This window comes from Saccopteryx bilineata, chromosome 4 (genome assembly GCF_036850765.1).
Source record: "Saccopteryx bilineata isolate mSacBil1 chromosome 4, mSacBil1_pri_phased_curated, whole genome shotgun sequence".
Lineage (NCBI taxonomy): Eukaryota > Metazoa > Chordata > Mammalia > Chiroptera > Emballonuridae > Saccopteryx > Saccopteryx bilineata.
The window spans coordinates 88,213,925-88,228,797 of record NC_089493.1 but is presented as its reverse complement, the minus strand read 5'-3'; the positions used below and the strand labels follow the sequence as shown (position 1 = coordinate 88,228,797).

At 40.7% G+C, this 14,873-nt stretch overlaps 1 protein-coding gene across 3 annotated transcripts in view; it reads left to right on the top strand.

Annotated features, from left to right (window-relative positions):
* The first annotated feature begins 1,495 nt into the window (after positions 1-1,495).
* The window catches only part of FMN1 (formin 1), a 458,403-nt gene continuing 445,025 nt past the window's right edge, over positions 1,496-14,873 (top strand). For 2 of the 3 annotated variants that reach the window (XM_066277223.1, XM_066277221.1), the window contains exons 1-2: positions 1,496-1,552; positions 2,048-2,174. The gene's annotated coding sequence lies outside the window, so the exon portion shown is untranslated. The remainder of the gene's footprint in view (positions 1,553-2,047; positions 2,175-14,873) is intronic. The other variant, XM_066277222.1, reaches the window with a different exon arrangement.

Here is a 14,873-nt window from a genome sequence, read left to right as displayed (position 1 = left end):
GTAAAGTTTACACATGGTAGATATGTGGTTTGAAGGAGATAACTATAGATAAAAAGCCTATCTGTGTTTGGCTAATATTATGAGTAAGAATAAATCAGAATTCCCAAAAGTTATTATTTCTAGAAAAAAACATTTTGAGAGGAAGAAAATCACTGTATAATATCTTGCCTAAGTTTTCCATACTTACATATTATTAGAATCTCTTCTTTAGTACCAGAAGCATGGTAAATTTTGCACTTATCAGAAGCAGATTAAAGGCAGTGACTGCTCTTTCTTGACTAAACTACTTGAAACAGACAGAAATGCTATATAATTAAGGCCTTCAATCATCTTAGGAAATGTTTTAAGATAGTTAATTCCAGGAATGATCTGACATTTGGGGGAAAATAGTTTACCTTGGATTGAGGTGTACACTGATTCACCAGCAGAGAAACAATAGCAATAAGATCCTGAACTCTGAGCTTTTCCCGCAAGCAGGTAGCCACTATTATGAGGCCCGGGCCTCATGATATGTAGACTCAGTCTTTCTTTCCTCAATAGCCAAGACACTACCTAGCTCAGTGATTTTCAACCTTTTCCATCTAATGGCACACTTAAATTACTAAAATTTTGTGGCACACCAAAAAATGTATTTTTTTATTTTTATTTTTTTGCTGATCTTACAGAAAAAAATATGTATAATTGTGACTCATTCATACCAGAAAGATATTGTTGTATTGGCTGTTGTCATTTTTTTTTTATTTGACAATCTAAGATAACAGAGGTCAATGTGGTGTTTTAAACATTCTTGCAGCACACCAATGTGACGAGGCACACTGGTAAATAATCGCTGCCCTAGTTCATAGTTCCGCTTAATTCAGCTCAACTCCAAGTAATCAAAGTAATTTACCTGCCAGCGGTTAGTTAAAACACTATTTGGAGATAGACTTGGAGGTATAAGAAAGACTAAGAAGAGTCTGGGTTTACGTGTGAATCTATTTTTGGGTTTTCTATTTTGGTTTCTTGTCGCACTTATATTCGAGAATGGCTTGCTTGCGGGTACAGCGGCAGGGGCTGCTGACCTGACCACTGGGACTGCACTGCCTTGCCGGGTCTTGAGGGCGTGGGAACCTCGAGAGCCACGGACCGGCTCCCTTCCCCGCTTTGCTTCCAGCTAGTCCAGAGCAAGCGCTCTGAGAGGTGCTGGGGCAAAGGCAAGCTGAAGGGTTTAGCCGTGGCCAGGGTTGTCCACCTTTTATCTAGCCTACCGACCACTGCCTCCAACCTGGCAGCCTGGATTTGCGTTGCCCAATAACCCCAACGCGCCCTAGACTTGCATTCGAGCGCCGCTGCACGTTTCTATTGGTCGGCAGCCCTGCCGATCAGTTCACAGCTCACCTCCCCCAAACAGCTCGTCTGGCCGGCGCGTGCTAGAGAGGCGGGACCTCAGGGCTGGGGGCGGGGGCGGGGCGGGGCCTTCACGGAGGCCGGCGCAGCGGCCTCTTTAGCTTCTGGCTCTGGGCTTCAGCGCAGCATCCTCGCTGCAGCGTCTAGGGCTGCTGCACCTGGTCAGGTAAACAGAGACTTGTCTGTCTCGCTGCCGGTCTGCGCGCCTCTACTTTTTCCCGACCAAAGGCTGCCTCCTCTTACCGGGGCTTCGGGGCTCTCGCAAAGAGGCACCAAATCTGTTTTGAACCGCTACCTATTTTCCTCCCCAACTGCGTCCGTCCCTTTAGCTCCCCAACCGAGTTTCCCAAGTGCGTTGGTGGGGCTTCCAGGGTCGCCCTAAAGCTCCTCACTACAAAATTGTCGTTTTTTATACTCTCTCAGGTCCCGGCCCTCTTGACTCGCCAGTGCAGTCTCATTCCCAGCTTGGCACAGGATGGGTGGACCGGCTGAGGGGTGGGCGGGGGGAGGAAGGGATGCAGCGCTCTACTTGGAAGCTGGGTGTGTTTGATTCAGAGGAGGAACGCCTCAGTGGGGTTGGTTAGGGAATGGAAACTGCTTCATGATTATGATTGACAAGGCATAGAAGGATATTGTTGCTGCTCTGTGCTTGTATTTATAGGTGACATTCATCATCACCGGTTTCTTCTTTCATCATCATCATCACCATCACCTCCACCACCATTATTTCTCTTCCTCCATCAGAACTCCTCAAGTTTTGCGAAGGCAGACTCTCTCTGTTCAGCCGTGTAAGTGTTGACCCCCCAAATAACAGGCAATGCCCTTGCCCTTTGAGGCCAGAGCCAAGTCCTCATTTAAAAGGACAAATGGCTGGCAGCAGCGGGTGAATTGGGGGAGTTTCTTTTTCCTCATTTGCAGTTGAGATTGCAGCAACAACAAAAATAACGTTTTGTTTTAATCATCCACGCTGCTGCTTGCTTACTTTTGGAGAGTTTGACTTTGGCACTCACAAGTTACTGATGGGCTGAATATGGAGCCCAGGACCTGTGGTGCAGACTTGTGCAATAGGGGTGTTTCAGTCTTGGAAAGGTGAATGTTCAGACCTAAGCCTTTAAGAGGACCAGGTCAAGTAGCTTAGCATCTGACTTTTTTTCATAGTGTTCCAGTTGTACTAAAGCATGATCTGTGTTTGCATATTGGTTATGTGTCATCATATGCTTTGCCACCTTGGGGGGTCTAAGTTCTTGGGAGAGAGAATATGTTGTGTTATCTACTTAAGATAGCATCTCACAGGCAGACCATTGGGACTCAGCCGCCCTTGTTCAGCTATTCTTCGGGCTTACTAAAAGATCATTTAGATATTAGACTTATTAACCCTTTTTTTTTTAAGGAGGGGAACAGTAAAGCTGAGAGTTACATACCAGCCTGTCTTTGTGGGAAATATTGCTTTAAATGTGTTATAAAAGTCCCAGGTCTTCTTGGTCAGAGATATCTAACCATTACCGTCCTTTTTCTCATCTGTGTTTATAGCCCAGTAGTAGGATCAATGAATAAAGTGCCTTTAGATATACTTCAGGAACTAAGGAACAGTGACCTCACTGGAGAGAAACAATAGATCAAAGTTAGGAGGCAGTTTATCACAAGGTTAAACTCATAAACCTGTCACATGGGTTCAAATTCTGGGCCAGCCACTTACTAGCTGAGTGATTTTAGCAAGTCACTTATCCTTTTGAACTTTGGATCCTTATTTGTAAAATCATAATAATATCTTCCTTATCGTGGAAGTTGTAATAATTAAATGAGATGATATAGTCAAAATACAGAGTAGTTCTTGTCACATAGTAAGTGGGGAATCAATGCTGTTATTAATATTAATAATACTTGCCAACAGGGATAATGAAGGCCAGTGTTCTGTCTCTAAAATGTGTATTGTCCCCCATTGTCTTTTTCTATCTGTTTAGTTGTTAAAGATGATGCTAATGGGGGATGACAGTCTTCAGGTTCCTTATAGGATTCTGATTAGAGTGGTGGCTCTGAGTGACGCCACATGTGTTTAGACAGACATTTCTCTCACCATCCTGCACAAATGCTTAGCAAGCTCTATTGAGATGCATTAAAGATGCAGCTTTAGCCTGACCTGTGGTGGCGCAGTGGATAAAGCGTCGACCCGGAAATGCTGAGGTCGCCGGTTCAAAACCCTGGGCTTGCCTGGTCAAGGCACATATGGGAGTTGATGCTTCTAGCTCCTCCCCCCTGTCTCTCTCTCCTTTTTCTCTCTCTCTCTCCTCTCTAAAATGAATAAATTAAAAAAAAAAAAAAAAAAGATGCAGCTTTAGAGAAGGTTTCTGGACCTCTGGGTCTGTCCTAGGCTGCTGCTTTTTCCTTGGCTCTTTGGTGCACTGACTTGGTAAATTGTGCTTTTTTACACACTAGTGAATGCATTGGCTTCTGCCCAGTAGAAGCAAAACTGCTTTTCTTCAAATGTCCCTAGGAATTGAAGAAACTCTAACTTGCCAGCATGCAAGAACTTGTTTTACAATATTTTTCTTCTTGAAGAATAATGTATTTCTTTTTGCTCATGCAGAAAACAGCAAGTCATTACTGAATATCTGTGTGGCTCAGTTTTCTCATTTAGAGAGATTAAAAGTCTCATCTACTTTTTGGGGATACTTTGAAATTTAGAGTACATTGCCTGTTATATTAGTTAGGGTCTATTCTGTTATATGAATGGGAAACCAGAAAGAATTCTAAGCAACAGTGAACATTTTGGATTAACATAACTGAGTCATGACCAAGCTCTAATGTCTTGGTGAGGAAGCTGGTCTACCGGAGCCGGATCCTGATATTCAGATGCTTTTCTGGTTGATTGGTGGTTTTCTGTCTCTTTGTCTCTATGTCTTTCAGTTCTGTCTTTTCTTTCTCTGCCTTGGTTTTATTCTTTGACCTAGTCCTCTCAGTGCCTTCAGAAGCTCTAGATTCACATCCATCTAGCACTGTAGTCTAGATGCTCCATCTCCTGCTCCAAAGTGAACCTCAGAAAATACTGTGATCAGTCCTTGGTTACAGGCTTAACCTTTGACCAAGGGAGTGGGGTCCTCTGGGTACTATCATTGTCTAAGGGTGGCCCCAAAACCCTGGCATATCTCCTTTTTTAGGAATAAATGGATAGAACTGTCCATAAAGAAAGGGCAATGTGAAGAGTGGGAGCACAGTGGAAGTTGATGGGATTATGTTATACATTCTTACTAGAGAATTCAGAAACACTTCTTTCTTTCCTCATCTACAGTGCCTCAGACTCCAGTTTTGTTCAAGCTTGGAACTTGTGCATGTCATCCCAGGCAAATAGGATGATCTTGTCTTTAATGGTTTTCTTATTAAAACTTTACTTATATAATTATTAAAATTCATCAGCGATGTTTAATAATATACAGTGATTCCAGTGTTGGCAGATCATATTTGGGAGTTACTCAGAATCTCTTGTTGGGCCTTCGTTTTCACAGGCGTCATTATTTTTAGATGTACATAATCTCTGTCTTAAAAATCAACTTTATTCACAAGCAGGTCTCAGCCTGTGTGTTGGCAGAATTATAGTCATCAATCTGATTTGCTTGATCTTGTGGAGAAGGTAAACTATGGGAATTAAATCCTCGTAGAGCAAATATGAGCTTGCACCAACAGGCTGAACTGAAACATCCCTATGTTTAGTGTTTGTGTAGAAGTGCTGACAAAGCAGTCACCTGTGTGCCTGTCATATTATAATTATGAAACTAGAAAGATGGAAAGCAGGCTGTGAATCTTCTTACCGTGTGAACATATAAAAGGTAAGGTTCTGGGAAATGGACCATTCCCTCCCATCTAGGTTTCCCAATTGCTTTGGCTAGGTGGAAAACATGTCTCTGAGTAATCTGTATTTTTCTGTTTCTTTAGGCTTTGAATATTTAATGCCATAGTATATATCTGAGACTGGCGGCAAAGGAAGAGTTGGCCTTCGCTCTGGGCCATGCCACCTCACCACTTTGCTGAAATTATTAAGACCTCTGTAATTAACCTCTGCAGAAATTGGGCTGCTAGCTATTTTTTTTGTTCTTCTTTTTATTTTTTTTCATCTACTTTCTTACCTTACTCAAAACAGACGTGTTGTATTCCATCTTATTAGGCTATGCTTACTTCTCCTTAGTAAAGAGTTATATCATTGTTAAAGACCAACATCTTTCAAATTAAATACTTTCTTACCTTGGTCTTCTGAGTCACAGGCTTTTGGGGGAAATATTTTGGAGATAAGTGAGACTTTTTTTTTTTTATAACAACAGAAAAAACAAGCAGAAGTTGATTATCATGTGTATCACACTTACATATGAGAGTACCTAGACATGAGTAACTCTAAGGAGTGGGAGAGAACTTGGGCTTAAATATCATCGTAGGCTAAAGGAAAATGAGTCTTGTGCTTCTAGGTTGGGAAGGCAAGTTATGAGAAGGTGACCAGAAAGGTAGGATAAACAAAGGTTGTTTAGTAAGATTGTTAATTGGAGGTTTAAGTTAGGTTATTCTTGTTATTACACTTTCTCTTCTTCCTGGCATGGGAATAGATAACTTTTATAAGTGAAAATGTCTTTATAAATATCTTTCCTTTACAAAAGAAAAAGTTGTGCACTGATTTTAGAGCTTTCCTGTATCTGCTGGTTCTCAGTGGCCTTTAGCTCAGAATAATCCATATACCAAGTAAGCATATTTGGGGTAGTATGATCTAGTACCCCTTACTCTTCCCTTTGAAGCTTGCTTCCCTCCACCAGGAAGTTGCATGTATCAAAGGCTAAGCTGGTAGCTATAGAAAGATTGGGTTAGGATTTGCAAGATAAGAGATCTGCAAAGGAGAGAAAATATAGATTGGAACAAGGATGAGAAAGCAGAAAATGACACATTTAAATGCATTGCCCATCTTGTTGAATCAGTCTCTCAGTCCCGGGACTAAGTCAGTCCCGTTAAACAGGTGTGCCTCCTGAAATGAGGTCCAGAAGGGAGTCAGGTGTGCATCTAAGTTAGGACTCTCTATCTGGTGTAAAAAAAAATTTTAAATGAATATGTTTGAAGCTCTAATTAGCTTTATTGAGTGATTCATTAATTGGGCAGCATCCCATCTAGCAGACAGAAAAGAACTCCAAAGAACTGTGCAAAATGAGAGACCTCTATGAGTAGAAGGAGGAAGGGCAAGAAAGTTATTCTAGCAGCGTGAGTTTTCTCAGGAAAGGTTGCCTTCCTTTTGAGGGAAGGCAGAAGTCTATCAGGAAGATTACCTCACTAGGCTGACCAGATAATTCCATACTGACTGCTTAAGATTACATTACTGGGAGAGGCTTAAACCAGTGGTCCCCAAACCCCGGGCCGCGGACCAGTACCGATCTGTGGGCCATTTGGTACCAGTCCGCAGAGAAAGAATAAATAACTTACATTATTTCCATTTTATTTATATTTATGTCTGAACGATGTTTTATGTTTTAAAGATGACCAGATTCCCTCTGTTACATCCATCTAAGATTCTTGACGCTTGTCTCCATCATGTGATACATTTATCCATCCCACCCTAAAGGCTGGTCCGTGAAAATATTTTCTTACATTAAACCGGTTCATGGCCCAAAAAAGGTTGGGGACCACTGGCTAAACTACATTTAGCTTAGGTATTAAGTCTTACTTTGGTGACATGGGCTCAGCACAAGTGACTTTATTTTGAGCCTTTTTTTTTAAACAGTGTGAGCAGTCAGGCATTTAATAAGGGGGGTGTCTGTGGAAATAAAGGAAAAACAAAGGTTGGTGGTTAGAACAAACTATATTCTCAGTTTTTGAGTCCAGAGCGCAGTCAGTCAAAATTTCTAGATGTTGACCTCAAAGCTTCCTTAAATGGAGTGAGAACAGGCAGTGGCAATTTGATGAATCTCTCATGTTTCTGCAACCTGAATGTCTCTGCTGAAGGCACTGTGTGTTCCAGTGAACTTTCTGAGTGGCCTATACAACAGGTATGCAGTGTGGCAGGGCTTTTTAATATTCGTGTAGATTATTAGAATATGGACAAATTACAAATGCAGCCAGAAAAGCTGATTGGGGAGGGTAGATAAGGCTTTAAAGCAGAACAGGAAATACCATTTTGTTTCTGCTGTGAAGGTGCTAGTACTAACATCCCAGGAGTGCTCCAGTGAGCATTTTTGTGAAGGAAGCACAGAGAACATGGGATGACCTGTACAGGTCAGGCCAGTATATAAAAATCCATCTAATGGAGCAGTGCATTGTTGTGCTGTTTTTGCCCACATGAGTATTCACCCTCATCCAGGCTCAGATGCTTTCTCCAATGATTGCTTCTGTGAAACATGGAAGAAAAAATAGGGGATTTTCAGAGAGAGAGCTGAGAACTTGTCTATTTATTAGAAATTAACCCCAGTGATCTAGTTAGTATGATAATTTTGGGAAACAGTAGTTCCCAAAACCTTGACATTTGCACAAGTTCCAGTAAAATTCTCTGAAACAATGGCATCATCTATGGTTGAGTGAAAACCCTCTACGTAGCACATAGATGATAGTGGTACTTTTTCATGCTCCCCAATAACTCTTTCCAATGTCTCAGCTTCTCTAAGTATTACAGAATAGTCTGTCTGTTCTTTGGTATTGTAAGAATTGCTGAACGAGCATGGGGAGGGTTGTCTTAGCACTTATTTAATGATCTTTCTCCTCTTTGAGAATTTCAATTGGGAAGATACTATGTTAAATATCTTCAGTCTCAAAAGGCAGTAACTAAAATGTTTGTCACCTTTTCCAAAGGGTGTATTGCTATTTTGATCTGTTCATTGACTAAAAGCTCATCTCTACGGTCTTGGCCCTGTGTGTACTAATGAAGTTGACTTCTCATCATTACACCATGGAGTCCATATAACTTGGTGATATTCTATTCTAAGAAAAATGCCCTTTAAGTGTATTGCAAGGGCAAGCAGTGAGCATGAGTTGTATGTTCCCTCTGTGTCCATCCTGTGCTTAAAGCAGGAGATTTAAGCCCCTTAACCTAGGTTACCTAATCTGTCAGTAGATACCTCTGTGTGGGGAAGTAGATGGTACTATACCTCTAGTATAGATGAGCAAATCAGGGCTCTGAGAAGTCATTATGCTTGCTGAAAGGTATGGCTGTAAATGGGACCTGGGTAGTAATTATTCTGCCTGCTGGGCTTGCAATCCACCTTCTGTCCAATAAGCCACAGATAGCATGACAGGCTTTCAAATTTTTTTAACTTTCAAAGCAGGATAAGCTATAAATATAGTGCAGTAGTCTGGGTATGGATCTAGTGAAAAGCAACAGTTGCTTTTTTTAGGCATTAAAGAGATTATCCTTTCTCTTTTAAATAAAGACAGTCACTTTTGAAATTTTTCTAAGCCTAGCTCATATTTGGGAAGCTTTGCACATAATTTTTTAAAAGCCCAGAGGTCTGCAGAAAAGAGAATTCATTTACAGAATTGGCATCTGTCTTGTCCTCATTTGCCAATGTCCCTGTCTCCTTTAAACTCTGTTTCTGCTGTAGTATCTTCTGCCTACAGGACACCAACTGGGCTTTTGAATCAACTCTTTCCTACCAAAGCAACCCCCAAATAAATATGAATAGGACATACCATGCATAATAGGGGGCACTGGCCTTGTGTTAAGATCACTTTCTGATTTGTCATAAGCCGATCCTGATTTCTTTCTCTTTTTTTTTTTTAAAGTGAGAGACAGGGAGTCAGAGATAGACTCCCACATATGCCCTGACTGGGATCCACCTGGCAAGCCCCCTACCAGGCAATGCTCTGCCCATCTGGGCCACTGCTCCGTTGCTTGGCAACCAAGCTGTTTTAGTGCCTGAGGGGAGGCCATGTAACCATGCTCAGTGCCCAGGGCCGACTTTGTTTGAAGCATTCGAGCCATGGCTGTGGGAGGAGATAAGAAAGAGAGGAGAGGGGGGTGTAGTGGGGGAAGGGTGGAGAAGCAGATGGTTGCGTCTCCTGTGTGCCCTGACTGAGTATCGAACCCAGGACTTCCACAGGCTGGGCTGACACTCTACCGCTGAGCCAACCAGCCAGGGCCCTGATTTCTTTTAATATCTGAAAATGTAAGTTAAGTCTAATTTTCATGATTAGTTGAGAAACTAAAACTCTACAATACCATAGTGTCAAAAGGGAAATTGTGGCAGATTGAAAAAAAATTAAACTGTTACCTTAAGTAGCATTATCTTATTTCTTACTCCATGATTCTTAAACCCAAATCATTTTCTAGGTAGTTGACAAGATATTTTTCTAGTTGTACACTTGAGAAAACTGAGATGGAGAGATAAAAAGTGACTTGCCCAAGGTCACTCACAGTCAGTGGCACAGCCAAGAATAGATCCAAGTCAACCGACTCCCTGGGCTTTGTGACATCACTTGACTTCTGTTCAGGAAGTAACAGGCCTGCCAACTACAAAAATGAGAGGACAGTCAAATCTCAGATGCAGTGTTCAGGGCTTGTTTGTTTTTTGTTTTTTTTTGTTTTTTGTTTTTTTTTTAATAATTTTATTTTTTTAATGGGGTGACATCAATAAATCAGGATACATATATTCAAAGATAACAAGTCCAGGTTATCTTGTCGTTCAATTATGTTGCATACCCACCACCCAAAGTCAGATTGTCCTCTGTCACCTTCTATCTTGTTTTCTTTGTGCCCCTCCCCACCCCCTATCCCTCTCCCATTCCCCCCTCACCCCCGTAACCACCACACTCTTATCAATGTCTCTTAGTTTCACTATTATGTCCCACCTACGTATGGAATAATACAGTTCCTGTTTTTTTCTGATTTACTTATTTCGCTTCGTATCATGTTATCAAGATCCCACCATTTTGCTGTAAATGTTCCGATGTCATCATTTCTTATGGCTGAGTAGTATTCCATAGTGTATATGTGCCACATCTTCTTTATCCAGTCATCTATTGATGGGCTTTTTGGTTGTTTCCATGTCCTGGCCACTGTGAACAATGCTGCAATAAACATGGGGCTGCATGTGTCTTTACGTATCAATGTTTCTGAGTTTTTGGGATATATACCCAGTAGAGGGATTGCTGGGTCATAAGGTAGTTCTATTTTCAGTTTTTTGAGGAACCACCATACTTTCTTCCATAATGGTTGTACTACTTTACATTCTTCAGGGCTTGTTTTTTTTTTTTTTTTTTTTTTTATCTATCTATCTATCTATCATCTATCTATCTATCTATCGATCTATCTATCTATCTATCTATATTTTTGGGTGAAACATAATAGCTTCCAAATTGCTGCAGTGTTAACTAGATTTAGGATCTTCACTAATGCAGAATTTGTTAAGAAAATCAATATTCTGTACCAATAGTCAATGATAGTGTATTGTACACTTAAAAATTTGTTAAGAGGCTAGATCTCATGTTAAGTGTTTTTTCTAGCCTTGGCATGTTTGCTCAGTAGGTAGAGTATCGGCCTGGAGTTTGGAAATCCCAGTTTTGACTCCTGGTCAGGGCACACAAGAGAAGCAATCATCTGTTTCTTGCTCTCACCTTTTCCCCCTTCTCTCCTTTTTACCCTCTCGCAGCCCATGGCTCGATTGGTTCAAGTGTGGCCCCAGGTGCTGAGGATGGCTCGGTTGGTCTGAATGTCAGCCTCAGGTGCTAAAAAATAGCTTGGTTGATTGGAGCATTAGTCCCAGGTGAGGGTTGCCAGGTGGGTCCTAGTCGGGGTGCATGCAGAAGTTTGTCTCACTATCTTCTCTCCTCTCTCTTAAAAAAAAAGTGTTCTTTCCAAATAAATTAAAAAAATTTAAAAGATAAACAAAATTCTGATATCATAGTCACTAGTTGGGCAAATGACAAAGCAGAAGGAAGAAGTAGGTGAGGGCTCCAAAGTGGTTGCAAAGGGGGCTTGTTCTCAAACCACATCTAAGAAGGAATAAATATCTAGAAGAAGTGAAAAGAGGTATATGGTCTAAGACTACACATACTGTATATAGAGAGTATGACATGGATCCAGTGCAATAGCATCAGAAAAGTAAGCCATGAATAACAAGAGGATTTGAAAACAATTGCTAAGCCAGTTTTTATAAGAGGGCTTTTCACCTTACAGTGTATGATGTACACATTCTGCTGCTTGAAAAAGATGAGGTCAAATTCACAGAGAGAGAGGAAGCAGAACCACTCAGTTCTCATTCGGCTTCTGTCTTTTCCGTTCAAGTGTAGCAGATGAGAATCTCTATCTACAAAAACAGGTATATAAAAGAGATGTCTCATCTCTCTATTTTTTTTTACAAGCCATGTTCATTTCTGTTTAAAGCCTCTTCCTTCTGGGAAGGAAGACTTACCCTCAGTCTTTCTTAGGGTCATGTCTTTCTCCAGAGTTGTATGAAGGCCAGACGGCTGACATTGCAAATCAGTATTGGGAGAGGGGTTCTGTGGTCACTGAGTCATATGACCAACAGGTTACACTGTAGCACCTAGAGTTTCTGCTCACATGTCTCTCTTAGTTGCAGGTGTTCAGGTCATTCCTGGTCCACAGAAATCCTTTGGTGATATTTCTGGTGGTTCCTCCTGCCTGGATGTACCACATGCAGCCCTGGGTGAGGTCTTCTGGCTTTTCTGGAGACACTGCCAGGAAGCAGGACCTGGCTCTGCACTCCACCATGATCTAGAGCAGTGATTTTCAACCACCGCTGGACAGATCAGCCCTTTAGAAGTTTTGTGCTGGTCCATAAAAGAGTTAACCACCATGATATTGTATGAAGATTATATGGTCTATAATTGTTGGGACAATAATCTTCATACAACATCAGGGTGGTTAAGTCTTTAGCAGACATTCACAAATTTTCTGGTGGACCAGCAGCAGTCTGTGGACTGTCGGTTGAAAACTACTGATCTAGAGCCTACCCCCTCCTTTCCCAACAGCCTGGGGGAGATATTGCTCCAAGTTTCTTAAAGATTCTTCATGTTCGTAATTCTTATTCCTTTTACCTACTTCAAGAAGTTCCCTGAGTTCTTTTAAGGATTTTGGAAAACAAAATCCAGAAATATTCTCAGGCTGTTTCTCTTTTCTTCCCTGTTACAGGAGTGTCCCCTGTTGCAGTGAACACCAATTTCAAAATAGCTGCTTTACTGGGGCTCAAGCAAAAGAGAAAAAAACAAAAGGAAATTAAAAGAAACATTAATATCTCCGAATATCACTTTCCTTTAGAAGTACAGTAATTTTGGATATCTATCTTGTTCGCATCCATTTTGCTTTCTCTGAAAATGACTCCCAGATACAATCATGGGTACCATATACGCACACCATGTCCCTGGCCAGGGTTACTGACAGCAGGGACGTCTCCAAGAATTCAGTTTAAGGTTGAAGGACTGCAGTGACTACAGGTTCTGGAGTTGAATCCCATCAGTGAAGTGGCTCAGGGAGACAGCGTAGGAGCCCTGTCCCCGAGGCCACTTGGCAGGCTCTGCTTCCTGTTCTTCCCGCTTTTGGCTTTTCAGTTCTTACTCCGATTTCATGAAATTGCCCATGAATTTCATGAAATTGGATATGCTTCTTTTTTGTTAAGGTAGACAGAAATCAGTTCCAGTTACTTGCAACCAAGAGTAATTTAAGAATGCTCTTCAAAATTGCAAAGGCAGAAAAACATGGTGAAGAGGAAACTGACACGGAAGAGAGGTGAAGAGATAGTAAGATAGAATCTCGCTATTTAAGACATGTTTGTCTCATGATTTAATGTGATTGTTGCAAGAACTGTATTTGTGATCTTGGAACAACTTTTGGAATTTTTTGAGAAGCTGTTATTAGCTGTGGGCCCTGCTTTGTCACTGACACGCTAGGGAATAGTGAGATGACATGCAGGTTTGTGAGGATGCAAACACTTCCACGTGAGGCTTTGCTGAAGAGACGGGGATGGTTTAGTCAGTATGAGAGGATGCCTCAGGAAACAGCACTGTCTTTCAGGTGTTCAAAAGGCTACTGGCCCGGAGAGGAACTGGATTCTCATTGCAACTCTGGAAGTGAGAACATGCACCAGTGGAAAGATACTAATGGAAACAGACTTGGTTCAGAATAAGGGAACATTTAAAAATGTATGTATACCTATTTAGGGCTCTCTGGAATGTCAGAGGTTTCTAGAACACTTTGCCTTGGAAGAGTTCAAGATGAGATTGAATGGTCATTCATGAGTGTCATCAATGAATGAGGGAGTCCTGCATTGGGAGGGAGAGGGTATGGGATGAATAACTTCTCAATTTTCTTTAAATCTAAAATACTAGTATTTTCTCTATGAATGTTATTAACTCCTAGGCTAGAAAAATGCCAACCCACATTTTGACAGAATGCAATAGGAGTTAAAGTATTTCACAAATGTAGTTTCAAGAAAGTGTTTTTCCTTTCTTTATAAGAAAAAAGAAAGAAAAGAAACCATAAACTACAAACTTTCATTCAGGGAAGACAGTTTCAAAAAGTAACAGAAACAAAAATATATTTTTATTCTATAAATTAAAGGAAGGAATTGCTTACGATTAAATTTTACATCTAAGAGGCTCACCGAATTAAAAAGTTTCGGTAATATTAATATAATCATACAAAACCCAGGGAATACTGGATTCTATTCTAACTAGAATTTTAAGATACATGAAACAATAAATTTCTTGAGTTATTTTAAGGAATAAGTCAGAATCCCAACGTTTCTCCCAAACCTTTATAAATGAAAATTGTTGCTATGGCACCTTCCACGAAACCCAAACAGCTCAGATAGTTTAGCTGCCATTTCTCAAATGTCTTGCATAAGCTAGTCCTTAAAACAACTATGTAATCATTTGTGTATTTTAGATTATTATTCTGAATTAGAAGGTAATAGCTACATTATTCTAGTTTGATATTTATTATAGCAAGCAGATGTTGACATTCACTAAGTATGTCTTAACCACAACGGGACAAGGAAAGCCACTTAGTTTAAGATCCTGGTCTTAAAGACTCCATCAGACATAGTCTGACATCTTGAAGCTTTTCATAATCACTTTCATAATCTTCTCATCTTCATGTAAAAACCTTTAAAAATGTAAACATCTGTATTATAGCCATTTATTATCTCTCTACTGAATTTATTTGGATTGCATAAGAACATTCAAAAGAATCCAGTCTTCTGCTTTGCAAGTTGGATTCTCAAGTCATTTTATTTTATTTTATTTTTTTAATTATTTTTATTTATTTATTCATTTTAGAGGAGAGGGAGAGGGAGAGAGAGAGAGAGAGAGAGAAGGGGGGAGGAGCAGGAAGCTTCAACTCCCATATGTGCCTTGACCGGGCAAGCCCAGGGTTTTGAACCGGCGACCTCAGCATTTCCAGGTCGACGCTTTATCCACTGCGCCACCACAGGTCAGGCTCTCAAGTCATTTTAAAGACGTCACTTGCAACATAAATAAAAAACGTACTTTCTATTTTAGAGTCTAACTGGAAAGGAAAG